This window comes from Nicotiana attenuata, unplaced genomic scaffold (genome assembly GCF_001879085.1).
Source record: "Nicotiana attenuata strain UT unplaced genomic scaffold, NIATTr2, whole genome shotgun sequence".
NCBI lineage: Eukaryota > Viridiplantae > Streptophyta > Magnoliopsida > Solanales > Solanaceae > Nicotiana > Nicotiana attenuata.
Window position 1 is genome coordinate 259,653 of NW_017671048.1, and position 6,116 is coordinate 265,768.

Genomic DNA, 6,116 nt, shown 5'->3' on the forward strand with positions numbered 1-6,116 from the left:
TGCGGCGTGCAACCCGATCCATAAATATCATTGTTGCGGCGTGCAACCCGAACTATAAATATCATTATTGCGGCGTGCAACCCGATCCATATCATTTAACATTATTACGGCGCGCAACCCGATCCACAAATATCATCCGATGCACGGCATCACCCTTCGTGCTTTAACACTCTTCCTCACCCAATCAACAATCACAAACAAGGGTAAGGGAAATAATAAAACAAGAATAGAAGCCCCGGCAAGGGTACACAAACCAACAAATAAAAACCCGGCAAGGGTACAACATCAATAATCACAACGTCCCGGCAAGGGAATAAATCATTAACTCTTCTCTTTCTTTCACTTTCATCTCATATTTCACATTATCACTCGAGCCCAAGCTCAAGGAGTTACTTATCTCATATACCTTCACAATTTGCATTTCATGCCGAGCCAATGCTCCACGAAGTTCCAAGGTTACAATTTCCTTCACAAGGTTTTTACAACATATAGGAGTCATCAATTAAACATGGAAGGCATAACAACGACCAAACTATCCGCAAATAAGGACTCACGGTCATGCTAGACACCAATGTATAGATACTCGTCACCATGCCTATACATCGTACTCGATCAATTAGCAAGTAGCAAACAAGACTAAACTCTTATTCCCTCAAGCTAGGGTTAAACCAAACACTTACCTCGACTTCCACGGCCAAATCAATCCACAACAACCGCTTTCCCTCTCGAATTCGGCTCCAACTCAATCAAATCTATACAACTTCATAATATCAATATATGCTAAACAAATCAAACCCAATGTCTAATTATAGATTTCCAAGCTTTCTTTCCAAAAATCCCAAAAATTGCCACCGGGTCCGCTTGGTCAAAACACAAGGTTCGGACCAAAATCAAATCCCCCATTCACCCACAAGCCCGAATATATAATTTGTTCTCAAATTCGACCCCAAAACGAGGTCTAAATCAAGAAAAAGTAAAAAGCCCTAACTCTACCCATTTTCCCCAATTTCTACCCTAAATTACATGTTTTAGGCTTAGGAATTCATTGGATATTGATGAAAAATGAAGAAAACGAGTGAAAATTTACTAACCTAAGAAGTGTTGGTGAAAGAGAGCTTCAATGGATGCCTAAGGACCTTGGAGAAGAAGGAGCTCGTGTGAAACTTATGAAAATCCCGTCATTGTTCTGTTTTGGAGTTAAATATAACTGGGCAAAAATTGCCCTTCGCGTTCGCGGATAGAGGGCCGCGTTCGCGAAGGGTAAACTTGGCAAGGCGTCGCGTTCGCGAAGGGAAGGCTGCGAACGCGAAGAGGAAAGGCTGGGAGTCCAGAAATTTGGTCTACGCGAACGCGTGGGACCACACGCGATCGCGATGAAGGGAGGCTGGGAAACTACGCGAACGCGGTCCAGTGTATGCGAACGCGATGAAGAAAATACTCAAGGCTTCGCAAACGCGGAAGAGGCGTCGCGAACGCGAAGAAGAATTTGTCTGCAACAGCTGAAGCTCATTTTCTGCTATTTTTCTAAGTCAAAAACCATCCCGAAACACCTCCGAAACACTCCCGAGCCCTCGGGGCTCCTAACCAAACATGCACACTAACTCAACAACCTCCTACGAACTTAACCGTGCGATCAAATCGCCAAAATGACATCAAAAACAACGAATTGAACCTCAAAATCACAAGTTTTTCTTCAAACTTCATAAACTTTCAAATTTAGAGTTTTTTGTCCGAAACACGTCAAACGACGTCCGTTTTCAACCAAACTTTACAGAAAGCGCTTAAACCATATATAAGACTTGTACCGGGCGCCGGAACCAAAATACGGGCCCGATACCATAGTCTTTTAATCAAATTTCATTTCCAATTTCCTTAATTATTTCCAGGAAACAATTTCACACAAAAATTCATTTATCGGGCTTGGGACCTCGGAATCCGATTCCGGGCATACGCCCAAGTCCCATATTTTCCTACGGACACTCCGGGACCGTCAAATCACGGGTCCGGGTCCGTTTGTCCAAAATATTGACCGAAGTTAAATTTAATCAATTTAATCTTAAAATTAGCATTTTTCTCATAGAATTCATATTTAAGCTTTCCGGCTACACGCCCGGACTGCGCGCGCAAATCGAGGCAATCCTAAATGAGGTTTTCAAGGCCTCGGAAGCACGGAATGAGTAAGAAAATAGGTGATGACCCTTTGGGTCGTTACAAACCAGTATAGTGAATTCAGCCTCGCAGTTATGACATCGTGATCCTTGAGATATATTCATATAGGAGTATGGGAAGTTAAAAAGGCATTGTATATGTATTACAGAAATAAAAGAGAATGTCACTGGAAGATGGTCGAAATATCAGTTCAGAAGCAAACCTACAAGCACAAGGGCGTGGAGGTAAGTAACTACGGATAATTATAGGAGACAAAGGACATCAAAATTCTGACGAGTATGCGATGTAATAAGCTCGCAGCTCTACAAGAGTCAGAGGGTCCTCCCTAAGTACTACAATGTAAGTCTAGCTGAGGAAATAAGAAAGAAGGTTTCAACCTAAACATAGTAACTTGAAAAAGACATGGTCATGTAAAAACAGTCTCACTACAACATTGTATGCACTCCATAAGAAAGTGGCACCTACTGTGGCTAATGAATAGGAAGTAAAATCAAAAGTAATATTCGAGATCATATGAATTGAGCCAAAACTCCGGCATGCATGGGAACTAAGATAAGCTAAGTATGCACGCAGCAAGGGGACAGAAAGACCAGGAAAAATAATTGCCTACGATTAAAGAAAGTGTTGAGAAGGAACGAAAGTAATTATTCGATCAATGATCCAGAGTTAGTTACGTTATGAACGCACTTAAGATTTCGGAGTATTATCCACGAAGCATATATGTTGACAATCATATAGCCATAGAAGATTCCGGTATAAGTTAAAAGAAAGAATTGAGCCCAGGTTATAGACAAAGGATTGAATTGTTACAAGACTGTATCATGGATATTCGATAGCATCCATGTAAGGCTAAAGTATTGAATAATACCGTGAGCCACAGATCGGAAGATAGCTTAAGCCTACATAAAGGTTGATCAGAAGAAAGAGGAAACTAAAGAGTTACAACAACGAAGTAAATCAGGAGTCCGATTATTGGACCCAGAAAATTATAGAAATCGTGATTGAGAACATTGCAGGATCACTCTTAATATCAAAGGTACAAGAGAGATAGTACAATAGCCATATTCTATAATGGTCTATGATAAAGTCAGTTAGAAGTGTACCAGTCTCATTAGAAGTCAGTATGAAGCTCTCACCGAATCATGTAAAGAGGTGCAAGTGTTATAATAGAAGTTCAAGTTATGGACGTGAGTTATACCTATAGGAGGAAGGTCATGAAAAAGATAGAAGATATGATGCAAGATTTTAAGGCAAGTAAGGTAAAGGCGAAAAACATACGAGATACTTAGGTGCAGAAGATTGTGAATAATCCATACTTCAGATAGAGGGCTAAAATCATTGGTATTCAGTATCCAAGGAGGATAGCGGTGTCATTAGTGGCATATCTTCCAGCCTGTGGTTTCTAGGTACCGAGGGATCTAGCCAAGAGAGTAAAGAAGAGAGAGACGATGTGATGTCTCGCTTGATGTTCCAGAATAACATAAGGGAATCTATGGTGCAAGCAAGTTGAAGGAAGGTGGTGAATAGTATAAATAAATACGTATAGGTCGCAAGCTAAAGTATAGTAAAACGACGAGGTTTTATGACAAGAGTAAGGATGAGAGAGGGCGAGTGAGAAGGTGACGAGAATGGATAAGTCCTCAGGATTAAGCCCATGAAAACAAGAGAGCTGATGGTTTCTCTAAGTTATAGAAAGCTCAGTATCGCCGCTAAGTGGATCAGGAAAATCACTTCGAATATTCCTCGATGCAACATAAGCCCTAGTAGCAATGTTTTACGTGAGAAGTTTCAAGATATCAGTGGTAGGTTGTAGATCAACATTGAGGTAAATCAAAAATGGATGGATAAAAGTTACAAAGTACAAAATGAGATATAGCAATGTAAGTTCGACAAAGCACCAACCGAAGAACTTCAGTACACCTATAGATGCCCAGAGGGACATCTTATCAAGCTCTGTATATGCTTACAAAGTGAGGCCTAGATATTGGCTAAAAGCTCGAGGAAAGAGGAGAGAAGAGTAGCATAGGCGCACATACAAGGAAAAAGTCGTACAGGCTGCATGACAGAAGGTAGCAAGACTTACGAGATTAGAAGAATTCCGACCACAGACCACGGTGTGAGAAAGAGGCCTAAAGAGGGGAATGCCCTGGCCTTTGGATTTATTCAAAGAGCAGTTTCCTAAATGGCAAGAAGAGTATTAAAGTATTCGCAAGATCTATGGGTTATAAGAATGATAAGTGCATCAGTCAATATTCGAGGACGAATGTTCCAAAAGGGGGAATGATGTTACACCCCATATTTTCGTACGTAAAAGTACGCCATAAGTAAATTGATGAAAACTCATAAATGAGATATTACATCCCGCATTTTTGTACGTTAAAGTTTCGTCACAAGTTAATGAGATTATTTTGAGGATATAAGTATTACGCTATTTCAAACAAGTGATAAGTAAATTCGTGAAGGTGAGAGGGTAAGCGAATTGAAGAAAATGAGTTTCGTCGAAGTTTGACATTTTTGGGATAAAATACGGTCCGAGCTAAAGTACCCAGTATTTATGGACTAGTACCATAGGTACCACATGGCCATGATAGTAAGGTGTATAAGGTGTGTTTAAAGTGAGTAGTATTATAGGTAATTTGAGATAATTCTTAATTATGTGGATAATCGGGTAATTATTGATTTTAGTGGGAGATTAACAATTAATTAAGATAATTGGTTGTTAATTATTGGATAAGATCCTTAACGTGGCAGCAAGCCACCCAAGATATATGACTCTTAAATCTTGTGGATTATGTGGCAAAGATGAAGGATATGTGGTTAAGCCACCACATAAAGTGGGGCCCACATCCATGTATAAGAAATCTTAAACTTAAGAGTCTTATGACTCATGTTATTATCCACATCCACATCACGTTATTATCTATAACTTAAGAGTCTTATGACTCTTAAAGAATCTCATCACGTTATTTGGGTCATTTAATATGCATCTGCATATATCATATAAGCGACGAAAGACCTTCAACAATTCAAATCAAAGTGAGATTTTACAATTATAACGGAATACGGTGCAATCTTTCTCAAGAATATCATACTAATTTTTCCCTACTCCGATCTTGCCGTTACATGCTGTCGCAATTGACGTATGTTAGAGGGATTGTCAAGAGAATCGACTCAGGTATGTTAGGGCTATCCCTTCTTTCCTTTTGGCATGATCTATACGACACAAACGAAACGAGTAAATACACAACTTCCATCAATGACTCTATTCATAGAAGTATTAGAGGTACCTATGTTCTTGAATTCCCATATGTCTTATTATTTTATCGCCTATTCATGGTCCTCAGAAAATACGTAAGTTGAGAAAGTTCATTTCATGATATTAATCAGAGGTATAATGGTCTTATGACGTTCCGAGAGATATTGACGTACTTCTCATGCATTGCATTCATTTATACATGTACATTGACCCACGAATAGACGGCGTTATATACGCATATATATATATATATATATATATATATAGGGGATACGGAAAAAGGTTTTGGCGTTATATACGCACCACCACCTGATCCAGCTAGTATACCTTGATGATTTTGCCCACAGTGGCCGAGATGATATGATGGGATGCCCTCAAAGTCTTGATGATATTATGAACACATGTACTTATGCACGACATGACATTCATACGCATATGCATGACACTTTAAGTATTTCATGATTTACAGAGTTGTCCAGACTTACAAGTTGAGTCATTTACTCTATATTTTTTCCATGTCTTTTATGTACTTATTTATGTGCCTTACATACTCGGTACATTATCCGTACTGACATCCCTTTTTCCTGGGGACGCTGCATTTCATGCCCGCAAGTCCCGATAGACAGGTTAAGAGTCCTTCAAGTAGGCTATCAGCTCAGCGGAAGATATTGGTGCGCTCCATTTTGCTCCG